Source organism: Mustela putorius, unplaced genomic scaffold (genome assembly GCF_011764305.1).
Source record: "Mustela putorius furo isolate JIRA1106 unplaced genomic scaffold, ASM1176430v1.1 tig00000275_pilon_pilon_pilon, whole genome shotgun sequence".
Classification (NCBI taxonomy): domain Eukaryota; kingdom Metazoa; phylum Chordata; class Mammalia; order Carnivora; family Mustelidae; genus Mustela; species Mustela putorius.
Window position 1 is genome coordinate 13164204 of NW_025421341.1, and position 18301 is coordinate 13182504.

Sequence of the window (18301 nt, forward strand, 5' to 3'; positions counted from 1 at the left end):
AGGTATCCAGTTAACATTTACTGAGGGCGTGAAATAGGCCAGAAGCCGTGCGAAGTGCAGGAGATGAATGCGTCAATGAACACGGTTGACGAGCAGCAAAGACAATTTCCAGATTCTCCTTACTAGGCTGGGTCCTTCCTGCTTCCAAACACTGTTCGTTAATTAACTCCTCTTCTCACAATAACTCACCAACTTTGAGCACAGTCTGCTAATGTTATCTATGTATTTATTTAATGTTTCCGCTCAAAATTTATTTCACATGTTTCCTCTCCCCCAGGAAGCACCTTATCTCTGGTCTCCTCTCTACCACTTGTCCGTGTCTACCTCTGTAATTTACAGGAGGTTAGTCGTAACAGACACAAAGAACTAGAAAATGCAATATGTGTAGAAAAGATAAAGGAACTGAGCTTAGTGTGTCTGGAGAAGACGCAACCAGGAGATATGGTGATGACCCTCAAGTACACAGGCTTTTAAGACTAGATAATGCCGATCAGCTTTTCTTTTCCCCGAGGATGGAAAGTGTAGCACAAAAGCACTGAAGTCAAATACGAAAGTAAGTTTCCTGAGAGGGAAGACTGAGAGGTATTAAAATGTATCTCTTGTAGGGATGCTTTTCACTGTAAATAAAAAAAGAAAATATCCTTCTCAGCTCTTTAGAGGTAGCAACACACTGCTTAGAGGAGGTGAGGGTTTTGGAGGCAGGGACACGGGACTTCAGGCTTACTTCCTTGCCCTCGGTTAGCTCCTCTTTCCCGCTGCCTGCCATCCTCAAGGCAGAGTTTGGAAGACACTCTCCTACCATCTCCTGTAGGCAGACCATCCATAGTGGAAGCACAGGGTAAATAACATAAAAGCCAAGCCCAGGAAAGCACCTGCAACTACTCATCTGGGCGACTGCCAAGGACTTTTCCCTGCTGTTGGGGAGATGCACAAGTTGGCTCCTCCCACCAAGCTCTTTAGGGAATGGGGGAACAGCAGGAACTCCCAGGGGCGGTTCCCCTTACACCGTGAGTCTTAAAAGGGGTTGTGGAGAATCTGCAGGCCCAATGTGTGCTCAGGGAGCACTAAATTGCTTCAGGCCGAGCTGACAAGGCAGGACTGGACTCTGCGGGGGATGCAGAGAAGAATTCACAGCTACTCCAGGGACCGCTGGGGGTGCCATCTGTCTGGGAGGCGAAGCCCAACATCCCTTAAGATAGTCACGTCAGCATTCCTTTTATTAGTTAATGTATTCAATAAAGAATAAATTATTTGCATTTTGTCAGAAAACACAACTTGTGATCAATGTATGAATTTAATGCAAATTAATGGATTTAATGCAATGAATTTAATGCAAATGAAATCCAACCTTCCAACCTCTGTGGCTTGTCACTGTGGTAAAAACCTAAAATCAGAACTTAAATCCTGCATATATTTCATTGCAATAAATAGTCACTGGGTCCATAACCTGTGACAGGCATTGTGCTGGACACTGGCGCTTTGGAGAAGACATGGATTTTTCACATCAAAGACTAAGCAGACAAGTGGGATAAGCAGGCAGTGCGGAGTGCTGAGATCTGCAGACACACACAGGCAGAGGTGAGGGAAGTCTGCAGAGCACCGTGGTCAGGAAAGGCGACCAAGAACTGCCCAGAGGTAATGTGAAGAAGTGGAAGGAAGGGTGTTGTAGGCAGAGGCAGCAGCATGCATGAGAGCAGAGGCTAGGGAGAATATCTTGCTTCTAGGCTATGTATGGGCTGTATGGGCAGATGAAGAGAGCTGTGCATGTGTACAAATATATATACAAACATAGGGACGCCTGGGTGGCTCAGTGGGTTAAACAGCTGCCTTCGGCTCAGGTCAGATCCCAGTGTCCTGGGATCGAGTCCCACATCGGGCTCCTTGCTCAGTGGGGAGCCTGCTTTTCCTTCTGCCTCTGCCTGCTGCTCTGTCTGCCTGTGCTCCCGCGCTCTCTCGCTCTCTCTCTAACAAATAAATAAATAAAATCTTTTTTAAAAAGAAAATAAACATATATACACAAACATATAGCCAGGCATGACAGGTCTTGAATGCCTTGCTAAGCATCTATCACAAAAGAGACGGGGCGCAGCAGAAGTGTAGGAGAAAATCATGGTTCGATCTGTGACTTAAGAACAATGAAAGCAGGAGATGGGGGAAGAGGCAGAGGGATGGATCCCTTTTTTGGTCAATTAGGTGAGAAAGGATAGGGGCTAAAGAGAACTTAAAGGGTTCCTCTGGGGTTGTAGAGAGTGGGCCTACCAGGAGATCGATTTCTGCAGCAGAATCCACAGGTGATGATGACTAACAGGAAGTGAAGGCCAGGAAGGAGCTTGGGATCTTTGGGTTGGTTTCCAGCTAGGTCAGCAGGACAACGGCAGTCCCATTTACTGGCATAGAGAATAAGGAAGAGGAACTGTCTTTGGGGAACAGGGAGTTCAGCTGGGGCAGAGGACTGGAGCTGTCCTGGTCGAGTGTCTGGGTAGTCGCAGTCCAGGTGGGTGATCCAGGTGGGGGAGTCCAGGTGGGTGATCTGCGTGCCCTTAGCCTACAGGTGTTAGGGGAAGCCACGAGAATGAGTCCTCGTCTGGGACAACACACATTAGAAAAAGAGAAGAAAGCGGGACCCTGGCAGAACAGTATTATTTAGGGAGCAGATGCAGGAAGACAGGGAAGGAGCAGCTGATAGGTGGGAGAAAAAGCAAAAGAGCCAGTATCAGTGAAGCCAAGGCAGGAGAGAATTTCAAGAAGGAAAAAGAGGGTCCGTGGCATCCAAGGCAGCGGAGAGGTCAAATAATTGAATATGGCTGTCACAAAGCCTGAGATGTTTCTTTTGGATTTGGAAAAAGGGCATCATTAGTGACCCTGGACAGGATGATTTCAGGGGAGGAAGAGGAAAGCCAGACCGCAGAGGGGTGGAAGACCATGGCCTACTCTTTAAAGAAGTTAACCTTAACAAAGGAGAGGAATTGGGCCATGGCTAAAAAGGATGTAGGACTAAGAAGGGACTCCCCACCCCTTTTTAAAAATAAGAAAATGTATTATTTCAAATAAACTTTTTAATTGTAGTTAACATATAGTATCAGTTTCAGATGTAGGACAAAGTGATTCAACCTTATATACGTCACAAAATAAACACTGCAAGTCTGGTCCCCATGCGTAGGTATTACAGTGCTGACTACTCCCTGTCCCGCTCTTCACGTCTCTGACTTCTTTGGAAACGGCAGTCGGTACCTCTTAATCTCCTTCACTGTTTCACCCGTCCTTTGCCTACCTCCTCTCTAGCAACCACCAGTTTATTATTTGGGTCTTTTTTCATTTTTTGTTTGTTCATGTTTTGTTTTTTAGATTCTACATACAAGTGAAATCCTATGGTACTTGTGTTTCTCTGACTAATTTCACTTAGCCCACCACCGTCCACATCCACCGATGTGGTGACAAATGACAAGATTTCATTTTTGAAATCAGGTTATGGCTGAGTAATGTTCCATTGTGTATATTTCTATCTGTGTATCAGTTTCTTTAGTCATCCACCCATAGACACGTAGGTTTCCATACCTTGACTACTGTAAATAATGCTGCAATGAACATAGGGGTACTTATATATTTTTGTGTTAGTATTTTCACTTTCTTCAGATAAATCCCCAAAGTGGAATTCTTGGCTCATACAGTTTTTATCCTATTTTTAGTTTTTGGAGGAACCTTTATACTGTTTTCCATGGTGGTTGCACCAAGTATGTTCCCCTCAACAATGCATAAGAGATCCCTTTTTTCCCACATCTTCACTAACACTTAATTTCTTATATTGATACTAGCCATTCTGAAGAGCGACCCATCTTACATGGCTTTGGTTTGCATTCCCCTGATGATTAGTGATGTTGAGTATCTTTTCATTTGTCTGTTTGGTTTCTATCTTTTAGAAAAAAAAAATGTTTAATTTAGGTCCCTTGTTCGGTTTTCGTTTTTTTTTTTTTTATTTTTTATAAACATATATTTTTATCCCCAAGGGTACAGGTCTGTGAATCGCCAGGTTTACATACTTCACAGCACTCACCAAAGCACATACCCTCCCTGATGTCCATAACTCCACCCTCCTTCTCCCAACCCCCTCCCCCCAGCAACCCTCAGTTTGTTTTGTGAGATTAAGAGTCACTTATGGTTTGTCTCCCTCCCAATCCCACTTTTTTCGGTTTTTAATCAGGTTTTTCTTTTTTATTAGCAATGAGCTTTTTTATATATTTTGAACATTAATCCCTTATTGACAATGTTATTTGTAAGTATCTTCTCCCATTCAGTAGGTTACCTTTTCATTTTATTGATAGTTTCCTTTGTTTGGGCAAAAGCTTTTTGATATTGTCCTAATTGTTTATTTTTGCTTTTGTTGTCCTTGCTGAGGAAACATCCAAAAAAATTTTCTTCTAGTGTTGAGTATAATTTCTCTCATTTCTGATTTTACTTATTTGAGCCCTCTCTCCTTTATTCTTGATGAGTCTGGCTGAAGGTTTATCAATTTTGTTTATCTTTCCAAAGAACCAGCTCTTAGTTTCTTTTTTCGATTGTTTTCTTAGTCTCTATTTCATTTATTTCTGCTGTCATCTTCAATATTTCCTACCTTGTATTAATATTGAGTTTTGCTTGTTCTTCTTTTTCTAGTGTCTTTAGGTGTAAGGACAGACTATTTGAGATTTTTGTTTCTTCTGACAGGCCTGTATTGGTATGAACTTTCTTTTTAGAACTGTTTTTGCTGGGTCTCATAGATTTTGGAACATTGTTTCCATTTTCATTTGTCTCAAGGTATTCTTTAAATTTCCTCTTTGGGGGCACCTGGGTAGCTCAGTGGGTAAAGCCTCTGCCTTCAGCTTAGGTCATGGTCTCAGGGTCCTGGGATCAAGCCCGCATCTGGCGTGCTCTACTCTGCTCAGTGGGGAGCCTGCTTCCCGCTCTCTCTCTGCCTGCTATTCTGCCTATTTGCGATTCTCTCTCTCTCTGTCAAATAAATGGATAAAATCTTTAAAAAAAAAATAAATTTCCTCTTTGGTTTCTCTACTGACCCATTGATTGTTTAGTAGATGTTGTTTAGACTGTAAGTGTTCATTTCTTTCCACTTTTTCCCCTTATAAGTGATTTCTAGTTTCATATTATTGTGCCTGGAAAAGATGCTTGATAGGATTTTAATCTTGTTAAACTTATTGAGACTTGTTTTGTGGACTAACATGTGATGTATCCTGGAGAATGTTCCATGTGCACTTGAAAAGAATATGCATTCTACTGTTTTGGGATGGAATGTTCTATATATATCTGTTAAATCCATCTGGTCCAAGATGTCATTTAAGGCCACTGTTTCTTTATTTTCTGTCTGGATGATGTATCCACTGACGTAGGTGGGATGTTAAAGTCCCTTACTACCACTGTATGACTGTCAGTTTCTCCTTTTGTTTGTTAATATTTGCTTTATATACTTAGGTGCTCCTATGTTGTGTGCATAGGTATTTACAAGTATTATATCATCTTGTTGGGTTGATCCTTTTACCAATATGTAATGTCCTTCTTTGTTTAAAGTCTATTTTCACTTAAAAAATTTTAAAAATAGTCTATTTTGTCTGATACAAGTACTTGCCACTTCAGCTTTCTTTTTGTTTCCATTTGCATGGAATGTCTTTTTCTATTCCTTCACACTTTCAGTTGGTATGTGCCTTTAGGTCAGAAGTGAGTCTCCTGTAGGCAGTATACAGATGGGTCTTGTTTTCTTATCCAATCAATTACCCTATGTATTGTGATTGGAGCATTTAGTCTATTTACATTTATTCATTTATTTAGAAAGATTTATTTGTTTTAAAAAATATTTTATTATTTTTTTTCAGTGTTCCAAAAATTCATTGTTTATGTACCACACACAGTGCTCCATGCAATACATGTCCTCCATACTATCCACCACTAGGCTCACCCACCCCCCACCCCTCTAAAACCCTCAGTTTGTTTCTCAGAGTCCACAGTCTCTCATGGTTTGTCTCCCCCTCTGATTTCCCCCAACTCACGTCTCCTCTCCATCTCCCAGTATCCTCCATGTTATTCCTTATGCTCCACAAGGAAGTGAAACCATATGATAATTGACTCTCTCTGATTTATTTCACTCAGCATAATCCCCTCTTGTTCATGTTGATAGAAAATTGGGCATTCATCCTTTCTGATGGAGGAATAATACTCCATTTTATATACGGACCATATCTTCCTTATCCATTTGTCTGTTGAAGGGCATCTTGTTCTTTTTTTTTTTTTTTTAAGATTTTATTTATCCATTTGACAGAGATCTCAAGTGGGGAGAGAAGCAGGCAGAGAGAGAAAGGAAAGCAGGCTCCCTGTCGAGCAGAGAGCCTGATGCAGGGCTCGATCCCAGGACCATGACCTGAGCTGAAGGCAGAGGCCCCAACCCACAGAATCACCCAGGCACCCTGGTCATCTTGGTTCTTTCTACAGTTTGGTGATTGTGGCCATTGCTGCTATGAACATTGGGGTACAGATGGCCCTTCTTTTCACAACATCTGTATCTTTGGGGTAAATACCCAGTAGTGCAATTGCAGGGTCATAGGGTAGCTCTATTCTTAATTTCTTAAGGAATCTCCACACTTTTCCAAAGTGGCTGCACCAACTTGCATTCCTACCAACAGTGTAAGAGGGTTCCCCTTTCTACACCTCCTCTCCAACACTTGTTGTTTACTGTCTCGTTGATTTTGGCCATTCTGACTGGTGTAAGATGGTTTCTCAATGTGGTTTTGATTTGAATCTCCCTGATGGTTAATGATGATGAACATTTTTTCATGTGTCTGTTAGCCATTTGTATGTCTTCTTTGGAGAAGTGTCTATTCATGTCTTCTGCCCATTTTTTGATGTGATTATCTGTTTTATATGAGTTTGAGGAGTTCTTGATAGATCTTTAAAGATCTATATAGTTCTACAAAGATTTATTTATTTTAGAGAGAGGGAGAGCATTCTAGGGAGAGGGGCAGAGGCAGAGGGAGAGAGAGAATCTCAAGCATACTCTGCTGAGCATGGAGTTGGATTCAGGGCGTGATCCCACAAACCTGAGATCATGAGCTGAGGCAAAATGAAGAGTCAAATGCCCAACAAATTGTGCCAGCCAGGCACCCCAGTCATGTACTTATTACCATTTTGTTAACTGTTTTCTGGCTGGTTTTGGTAGCTGTTCTTTGTTCTTCCTTCTCTTGCTCTCTCCCTTTGTGATTTGATAACTTTCTGTAGTGTTATGTTTGATTCTTTTATCTTTGTTTTTTTGTGGATCTATTATAGAGTTTTGGTTTGTAGTTACGACGAATTTCATATATAACACTCTTGTATATGGCAGTCTATTTTAAGTTGATTATCACTTAAGTTTGAACATGTTATAAAAGCACTACATTCCTACCACACACCCCCATGTTTTATATACCTGATATATACATTTTGCATATTTTTGTGTATCCCTTAATAATTATTGTATATACAGTTGATATTACCACTTTTGTCTCTCATGGTTTATACTAGCTTTTTAAATCGTCAACCCACTACATTTACTATGTATTTGCTTTCACTAGTGAGATTTTTTTTTCCTTCATAATTTTTTTTCTAGTTATGGCCTTTTCGTTTCCACTTAAATACGTCTCTGTAACATTTCTTGTAGGATTGTTTTAGTGGTGATAAACTCCTTAAACTTTTGTTTGTTGGAAAACTTATTATCTCTCTTTCAATTCTGAATGATAAACTTGCTGGGTATTCTTGGTTGTACCCTTCTTCTTTTCAGTTTACCTGCCTGAATATATAATGTCACACCCTCTGGCCTGTAAAATTCCTGCTGAAAAGTCATCGGATAGTTTTATGGGTACTCCCTTGTATGTAACTGGTTGTTTTTCTTTTGCTGCTTTTAAGATTCTCTCTTTAATATTTGACAATTTTAATTATTATATGTCTTGGTGTGGCTCTCTTTAGGTTCATTTTGTTTGGGGATTCCTAGACTTGAATGTCTGTTTCTTTCCCCAGGTTAGAGAGGTATCAGCTATTACTTCTTCAAATAAGTTTTCTGCCTCAAATAGATTCTTAAAGATGAGAGAGATCTGGGCACATTTACATGCTAAAATGAAAGAGCTAATACAAGAGAAACTATAGATAGAAAAGTGGGGATGATTGACAGAGCCTGGCCCTGGAACGGCCTAGAGAAAATGAGATGTGGGTCTAGTGAAAGCTCTTTCCAACATACATATCTGTACACATATGCACACACACACACACCTCTCCTGTATTTTCTTAATTGACTAGCTTCAGGTTTCTACTAAAATGTTATATAAAAGGTAGTTACTAATTTCTCCAATGTTCCCTCTAAAAGTCAACATACTGGGAACCAAATGCTACAAACTACCTGGAAGCAATCTAATTTAGCAGTCCTCTGGTAGACAGGATCTTTGCTACAGAAGGGTGCTGCCTTCAGCTTTCTGACAAGGCTGCTGTGTTTAGGGTTTTCTGTGATTAAGTGACCTTACTGAACTGCAGGGCTGCTGGCCATCAGATCTGACATCATTTCTCCAGCAAGCCAACCATCAGGAGAGCGCCACTCATGCCACTGCAAGTTCATCTGGTCAGTTCTGACATCAGAGCCAAAGGACGAATGTGTTGAGAGAGTCCACTCCACACTTCACTCATCCATCAAAGGGAATGACATCACTGGCAAGTAGCACTATCAAAATTCTCAGATACCAAAGAACAACGAAGAAACCTGCTAAAGAATCATGGAAATCAAGTAGCACAATCATTTCTATAATGCCGAAGTTTTCTACTTTACCAAGAAGGTAACTTAGGCTTCATTTATAGATTGCTCAAATGAGAGGTGTGAAACAATGAAAATAAAAAAGGAAAAAGTTCCTATATGATTCAGAGTCCTTATATTATGCAGCTGGTAGGTACTTGGGGTTAAAAATGCAGAGATAATTTCCTATGAAATCAAAGGCAATAGTCTTTACAAAAAAAAAAAAATAGGCAACCTCATTCCATTTTGTACTTAGGACACTGAGTAAAGTAAGTCAAGATTCATTTAACCCAACTAATTTCTCAGGATGTCAACTCAGCTCCCACCAAGCTCTAAGGCTCATGAGAGACGAGGGACTAGGTCAGACTCTGAAGTAGGCAGACACTTTCCAGGATTTTGAAAGATTTAATAATATCACCATATCCCTGAAGCTCAGTTCTTGGAGGTACACAACTGGCATTTAAAAACCCAGTGAGGGCGCCTGGGTGGCTCAGTGGGTCAAAGCCTCTGCTTTCGGCTCAGGTCATGATCTCAGGGTCCTGGGATCGAGTCCCGCATCGGGCTCTCTGCTCAGCAGGGAGCCTGCTTCCTCCTCTCTCTGCCTGCCTCTCTGCCTACTTGTGATCTGTCTCTGTCAAAGAAATAAATAAAATTAAAAAAAAAATTTAAAAACCCAGTGATTAAAATGTGAAAAAAAAGTTTATAATGGAAATATGTTAACACATGGAAGAGATAGGTTTGAAAGACCCACCTACACCCACACACACCTTGATCACTGAAGGAAATCCTCCAATTTCAATTCTAATTAATAACTGTCTAAATGAAGAATATGGATAGACGTACATAAAGAATAACTTTAAAAAGAAAACCATTTATTCATGCAGGATTACTGTGTTTTCCACAATATGTGGTCTGGGTTGGGTAATTTGTGGTGAGCTGACAGGCTTGCAGTAGCACCCACACTGAAATCAGTACAAAGCATCCCCGGGGAGATGCAATTTGGTGTTCTTGATATGAGCTGCAAACTCTTCCTGAAATCATTACATTAGGCTGAATGTGGACAGGAATCGTATGTCTAGCCATGCTCCCAGCTAATGGAAAAACAATTTTAAATCAAAGGCAGATATTTCGATAGCAACCCACATGGAAGAAACAAGCTTCGGTCATTTCTCTAGATACCTCATTTTGCTAATCTCATTGGCTGGAAAAGTAGGGAGATTGCATCAGACATTATATCTTGGCAGATAGTTATAGGACATAAGGGCCTCTTTTACCTACTCATTCAAAAATGGTGCTTAAGTTTCTTAGTAACAATCTAAAGCCCAGAGTAGGAATACTTGTGAAGTAATTTTGGTTGTGATTATTCTGAGGTCTGACTGTAAAAGTGACAGACTATATCACAGTTACAGATCCTAGCTGAAAGTCTTACAGTATTTTTTAACAGTTCCAAGAACATAGAATTTATCTAACTGCACGGAGTTTTATTTTTTTGTTGTCCCTTAGAAAACAATTTTAGATAATAGCTGTGTATTTCATTTTCTCTCAGAATAAAATCACTTTTTAATTTTCTGAAGGTTTTCAGTAAATAAAAAGCTATCCGTACATTATAATAAAATACGTAGCTTGCCAGAATTCTCTTCACAGTTATTAATCTGTTTAGTTTTGAATGACACTGTCTTTTGTGGATAGTCTGTAGCTCCCTTTTAGAGTGCTGATATTGGAATATAATTTGCTAAATAGGATCTCTAAGAAAATGAAGGAAAGGGGAGGAGCTATTAGAGCAGGAGATTAGATGACCTAAAAACCTTAGATGTTCCAGAAGTCATCCAAGGGAAGGGGAATTCTTAAAGTAAAATGAGAACAGCTGCTTCATGTGTTTTAGTAGTTTTGAAGTCCTGATAGATTCATAATTTGTTGAAACTAAAGCCCCAAATGCAGCTAATGATACTTTTAACCAGCTAAGTTGAAAAACAAAGCCTCAAAATCGGGCTAATATTAAATCTTACAGAGAACAAAGAGCCATATTCATTTACTGAACCTAAGTGCTATTTATATACTTACAGTCCTGATAATGCTTATTCTTCTAAAATTCAAAATTAATTAGTCTTTGTTGGCTGTCAATTGTACAATTAGATCTCAGATTTTGGTGACAGTCTTCATTCACATGGAAGAGACATGTCAAGTCATGCTGTGTAGATTGTGTTTTAAGAACTAGCCTCCCCTAAGAGATAAGTCTTAATAAGCCAGCCTCCTAAATTAAGTGTATTCAATTCCCAACAGCATGCAATCTTTTCTGTTTGTAACAGGTAACCCCTATACCTAATATGGCTGATTTTTTTTGGGTGGGAGGGTAGGGGAAGAGGATGCATTGCTATGAAATGATCTCTCTCAGCTTATTAGTTTATGCATGCTTTTGGGTACACCAAATAATATCCTCATTTAATTTTTCCAAGATCAATGGTACATAGGTATGCTCACACATCACAGCACCATTTTTGTTTAGTGCATCATGCTTAAGACATGCATAAGAAGATGTTCACAGTATAACAAGTGCTATTTATATACTTATAGTATACAAGTTAAGTTTTCGGGTTAAAAGTAGTATGTAGAGTATGAAACCATTTTAATGGGGAAAAAATAATCTATGGAGGAAAAGGTCTGAAAAGATATGTACCAAAGTGGTAACAAAATGGCTGGCTTTATTTTTGTTTTTTATAATGACTGGTACTTTTTTGTAATAAAAAAAAAGCTAATAAAATAAGTTTGACCAAATTAAGTGGGCGGAATCTTTTATTCAATAAAAGATTGAAATAAAAAATCTTTTATTCAATTTTATTCAATAAGCTAATTTATTCAATAAATATTGATTAGCCCTCACTATATGTCAGGTCTAAGCCCTGGGGATAGAGCAGTGAACAAACAGATAAAAAGCCGTGATGTTTTGTAGCTTAGATCTGGTGGGGAAAGCAGACCACTGCATACAGCTGCAGAAATGGAGCAAAGCCCAAACTCCATATTCCCGCGTGACGGTCCCAGATGGAGAGAGACAAAATACCATGTCATCTGGTAATAAGCAAGAAGATGGGAAGTGTGTGGGGGGAGGGGAAGTAAAGGATCCCTCATTAAGGTGACAGTTGTGTAACCACCTAGAAGAGGTAAGGAAGCAACCCTGCAGTTATCTGGGGAAAGGAAAAACAAGGACAGAAACTCTCACAGGAGCCTGCTCCAAGACCACAAAAGGCGCGTGTGACCAGAACAGAGGAAGGAAGGGACAGGTCGTGGAGATGAGGGCAAAGTGGTAACTGGGGAGGAGACCGCACATGGCCTTGGCTTTTACCTGTAGCGAGAGGTGAAGGGATTCCTTTGGATGAGGGTGACGTCATCTAATCTACAAGTTAGCTCTAGCGGTAGTTTGAGAACAGACTGAAGGGGGAGATAGTTCCTGCACGAATGCAGGGGAAAGAGGACAGACCTGGGTGGTAGCAGCGGAGGTGGTGGCGAGGAGATGCATTTTGAAGGCAAAGCAACAGGATGGCTAGAGGGACGGGGTGCCCGTCAGCTAGATGCGGAGGTCTGCAGCGGGACAGCAGTGAGGGCAGGAAGATTAGCGCTGCTTTGGGCCCATCAAGAGTTTACAATGCTGGCACATCCTTCATCCTTTGTATTTAGCCTCCCCTCAACTCTCTAGAAAGACAGCTTTCCCCGGGGTTAACCAAGGAAGGAGTGGGAACAGAGTCTTGGGAAATCAGGTGACACTGATAGGAACTGGTCGGAGAGCTGAGCAAACTGCTAAATCTGGCAGTGCCAGTCTGATAGGATACACACCCATACACTCATTTTTTAAAAATAATGTTAACAAAAATGAGATTCTTTATGATAGAAATTTCTCACTATTTGGCAAAGCTGAAATTTCAGTGAGAACTAATGCTGAACATACTTATGATTTTGAGGAAATGACCAAAGACCAGAAAAGGTGGCTTAAAACGTAGAAGAATCATATTTGGTATTCTCTTAAAACTCTCAAGTTGAGCTGTTTAAACAAGTAGGACCAGATGTTCCATAATTCTGCACTAAACAACTGGGAAAACAGGCGCACTATTCCCTATCGATATCAACTAGTGTTGGAGAGAAAGTAGTTTTAAACTGGTATCACAATAGGAACTTTGGATGCACCAGGTATCCAAGTCACCAAATCACATTTTGATGATAGAGAATGGGAAACATTCAGATATCCACATTAATTTTCTAGAATGTCTTTCCCGAATTGTGTACTTTAACTTCACTCAGAAGAAAATATAGGACTTAAATTTCTGAAAATCTAGTCCAAACAGCTGGCGTCCGTTTGATGTTTTCAGTAGTCTAAGGTAAAATAAGGAAAGTGAATAGAATGAATTTTAAAATATATTTTTCAAATTATCTTTTTAAAAGTTGTTATTTATTTGTCAGAGAGACAGAAAGCGAGCACGATCAGGGAGCCTGATGTGGGGCTTGATCCCAGCACCCTGAGATCATAACCTTAGCTGAAGGCAGATGCTTAACCAAGTGAACGACCCATGGGACATCACCATCTGCCACCTCCCTGCCTTCCTTCGCACTCTTCTACGCGACCCCGATCAAAGCTTTAGGAGAATTAGAAGTGGTTCCTTGTAAGAGTCTAGAGACCTCTGGCCATCACCACTGCCAACAGCAAACGTGCTGGGGAAAGCTGCAGTGATCTGGTTCTGCGCCGGGACTCCTGCTAACCAGCTTTGTCACCTCAGGCAAGTCACGTAGCAGCTCAGAGTCACAGCTCTTTCTCTTCTTTCTAAATACCATCTGTTTTCCATTGAGAAGGACTGCTGTAAAGAACAAATAATGTATTTTTTAATTGATAAAACCGTAATTATCTTACATGGGACCAGGTACCACCACAAATAAATGAAAGGGGCTGGTGAGAAGCAAAGCAGGGCCACAACGTAATCTCCACTGAATGACCCTGGAGAACAGGAGCAGGACAGACTCTGCGAAGTGGAGCGCCCACGATCTAGAGCTGACTGCTGCTAGGTGGTAAGGAGGCAAGCCCTGTGTCATCAGAGCTTCTGATTTCCTCAGCGACACCACGGAGCTTCACTGGGTAAACATGAAAGCTCCTGGTTCTTGAGCTGTTAGCAACTATTCCACAACTTTAAAAGCCAGGAGACCATTCCTGAAAGGCCAAATGAAACATGTCTGAGGGCCAAATTTGGCCCCGAGGTGCCTGTTGGTGACATATGATATACACACACATCTTACTGTTCCTGTGTTTCAGAGGGATATATAGGGCTGGGACCCCCTACCAGTTCTTCTCAGTGTCCTTCCCAAAGACTACCCGATGGCTTCTCCTCGTGCTAAGATTTTCCAGAAAGTTCTTCACGTACCTTCATGTGTGGATACTGTAAATAACTCTTCTCGTGAAAAGTTAACTGGGCCTTGAACCAATCCAACAGGGTCACCATCTGGGAGTCCTCAGGAACCGTGAATTGTCAGTACTGTAAACATTTTAGACTTCATGGAAGACACTGATTTTTTCTAAACTAATCATCCCTGCCAGTCAAGATTTGCAGTACGGGTTCAAGAACAAGGCATTCATTTAACAACAATCACAAGAATACTGAGGATGAAGACGGGGCGGTCATCATCACGAAAGGCCTAAAAGCAAACTGTGACTTCCCTAATAAGGCGACGACCGAAGTTAGCTCTCTGGTGGGGAAGCACCAATACGATTAATCAGTCTGTTTTCGGTTTTCTCACGACAGCAATATTAACAGTTTGCTTTATTCTGTTTATATGGTGCTGACAGGTCTTCAGCACGTTGGGCCTACTTGCTGGAGATTAATGGCTACTCCTCTACGGAGGTAAAAACCAGGCAAGGAGAAAAGGTCTTTCACAACTAGATAAGAACTGGCTTCCCTTGCTCTCTTTTGCTTCCCTGCTGTACATCAACTCCTCTTTTAATTTCTATCAAGGTTACATAAGATGTTCGATCCAGTAGGTTCTTGTGTTTAAGTTTTAAATGTTGAGTTCCCAAGTGAAACAAAGGGAACCTTAAATATTATATCTAAGTTCATCATCTCTCCTATCAAGGGTGCTGTTGGCTAATTTTGTTTTTAAAATGCCAGACTCCTTATAAAGGTAAAAGGTAAGAGATGGCCTCTGGTGACAGGAATTTTAGCATATTTGGTGGGTAATGGTTCCCCTTTGACCTATGGTTATTTAGTGCATACTTTAAGGCAGCAGAAATGATACTAAGTACGGGCCAGCCGTAAGAAGTATAGGCATCCCAGAAATAGTCCTATTTCAAAATAAAAAGATTTAAAATAAGTCAAGACCAGCCCCGTGTAAGTACTGCTTGTTACTGGTATCCTTTCCTCTGCGCCAGGATGGGAAGACATGGTAAACCCAAACATACAAGTATAGAGAAACTGAGATAACAATTTCTTAAAAAATCAATGTGCCTCCTCTAGGGTTCTGTAGGAATCTTTCTTTGGTCTTAAGGAACCTCCTGCCCCACCCATTTTTATGCAACAACTGTATGAATAAGTATGCATCACATACCCAGGAACCTCAAGCCCTGTGGCCAGAGTGAGCTCTCTAACCCACTTCCTCTGGCTCACTCCTCTCCTGACAGAGGAACAGGAAAGGGACTGATTCTAGTTGACAGGGCATCAGCGGAGGCTTTTTTTTTTTTTTTTTAAGATTTTTATTTATTTTTAAGATCACAAGTAGGCAGAGAGGCCGGCAGAGAAAGAGAGGGAAGTAGGCTCCCCGCTGAGCAGAGAGCCCAATGCGGGGCTCGATCCCAGAACCCTGGGATCATGACCTGAGCCGAAGGCAGAAGCTTAACCCACTGAGCCACCCAGGTGCCCTGAGCAGAGGCTTTTGAGTGGAAACTTCTAACACAGACTTTTAAAGCCAGAGATAAGAATATTCTAGGATAGTAAAGCAGTATCGATAATAGTATTTATTGAATGCTTACTATGTATAAGCACTATTGTATGCACTTCAGTTGTAAAAAAAAAAAAAAAATTTAATTCCCACAACAGAATGCATTAAAGTAAGTTAAATCATGTTTGAAGTACAAGATATTTGGCAGTAGACCAACATACTGGAGGAGATTTGCATAGACCTTGAGTTCCGTACTTGTACTTAATAATTTACCTGACAGGAAGGTTTAGTGAGGGAGGGAGGAAACTGGCGTGAGGCTAGTTGGAAGGATACTGCAACAGTCCTGAGACTCCAAGCCAGGGTATACATTGAGAAAAGGAGAGGAAAGATTTGAGACTTATGCCCAAAACACAACCAACGAAATTTTTTTTGACTGATTTTTTAGTTCATCTATTCATTCAGGACTTATTTTTGAGGGTTGCAGATGGGTCAGACACTGTGTTAAAGGACATCTAAGGAAGAAATAAAATCCAAAGACTGACTCCCTCCTCAAAACTGGGCTACCAGCCATCATTCAGTGGTCTCAAGTGACACCGCAGTAGACATGGGTCCAACCCTCCCTCCTCTCCATCCTCCCATTCAAAACTTACTGAGTTTTGGTCATGAACAAGTGAGGAGAGAAAAATGAAGGGAAAAGAAAAAAGACTGCTATCTTCATTTTCATAGTCCTAGGAGTATCTTCTTTCCAGAACTTTTATCCCTTTTCTGGTGGTCTGGCCGTAAGGCAGAACACAGTGGTAAACCACCAGATTTTGGGAACAGCATAGGTATTCTTAGTCATTCAAATGAAGAGAGGACCTACTTACTTTCTAAATGTATTCGCTGAAGTGGCATATTTATTCAAAGCAAAACATTGTGTCAGAAAGATATCTAGGGGCACCTGGGTTTCTCAGGTCAAGATCTCAGGGTCTTGGGATCGAGCCCTGGGGTGGGCTCCCTGCTCAGTGATGATCTGCTTCTCCCTCTTCCTATGCTTCTCCACCCGGTCTGTAATCACTCTTTCTTGCTCTTTCTCTTAAATGAATAAATAAAATCTTAAAAAAAATAAAAGGAATTTAATATGATTCCCATGTGTAGATTTTAACACTGTCTAGAAGTATAGGCACAAGAAAAACTAGCTCTGAGCAAAGCCAAAAGTAAATAGAACAAACATACTCTGAACATTAAAAATCTTGTATCTCATTTAGTTGGTGAATTAGAGACATATAATCCTATTGCCTTTCAGGGAAAGTCCTGATCTTATAAAATTAAGATTTGCCTAGCCTTTATAAGAATAAATTCTGACCAACTTCTAGTGCTTTCTGAAAAACAACTAGGTAATAGAATGACTACCACTGAGAGGTATTTTGCTTTATGGCAGCTGCCTTTTCATTACTACTTTATGAGAGCTTATCAAGATATTATGTATTCCTCACTATCTACATTAAGTTCTTTTTAAAATGTCTTCTTCAGATGGCTGGAGTTATGTCAGTTTCTTTGGGTCTAACCAGATCTCAAATAACAAACTATATCACTTTAGTATTTTTCAAAGGTTCTTTTGCATGTAGGCTCACCTCCAGAAACCATGACTAAGGTATGCTTTCGGTTATTTCTATTAAAACATTAAGAGGTATTTTTAGGGACCTATGAACACCATCAACAATTATTTCAAGTGTAAGCTCGTTTGTATATGCCAAGGGTAAGACTTGAAATGCCCATAAAATCTAACTGTAAAAGAAGGAATCTGATGAGAGCAGGCACATTTTTTTTTTTTAATATTTATTTATTTGACAGAGAGATCACAGGTAGGCAGAGAGACAGGCAGAGAGAGAGCAGGGAGCAGGCTCCCTGCTGAGCAGAGAGCCCGACGCGGGGCTCGATCCCAGGACCCTGAGATCATGACCTGAGCCAAAGGCAGAGGCTTAACCCTCTGAGCCACCCAGCCGCCCCGAGAGCAGGCACATTTTATGCTGAGTTTTATGCTGAGGATCTGAACCCGGTAGGGACTTGTGTGTTCTACGAACTCTGCGACGATAACGAAGCTACGGAAGAGCAGCCTGCACGGACGGGACATGAAAAGGCAGAATCCTGGGCTGTGCACCTTCACCCCAGCCTCCACCGCCCACGCCACTGCCCATGCCAGCTTCTGTACGGAAGGTAAGAACTAAACCACCAGCCACTTATTTCCACTGAAAGATGTCTTTAAGTTATGGAACAGTTCAGAACACGCTCATCTTACAAATGGAAGTAGGAAAAGTGTAAACACTCCGGAAGCCATCAATGAGGACACACCTGTAATTATCCTCTCAAGTGAACCTAAGGGGAAGAGCAGTTGTCACCGCTGTGGGAAACTAGTTCCCTGCATGACAAGCCTTCAGTTATGCTGAGATAATTACCTTCATTTTTCTGGGCTCAACCAGAGAGGACTTTGGAGGAAAAAAGTCAAAGGTGAGCCCAGAGGGAGAGGCGCAGAACTCGAGAGGGTGCACACTGGGAAGGCCAGGGAGATGATCTGAGCGCCCTCCCCGAGCGAGAGGCAAACCCAGTGGAACTGCCTGGCCCCGAGACCTA

General features: G+C 41.0%; 1 protein-coding gene across 4 annotated transcripts in view; it reads right to left on the reverse strand.

The window, feature by feature from the left end:
* PLEKHM3 (pleckstrin homology domain containing M3) overlaps positions 1–18301 on the reverse strand; it is a 178644-nt gene that overhangs the window by 81479 nt on the left and 78864 nt on the right. The gene's annotated exons all lie outside the window — the stretch shown is intronic.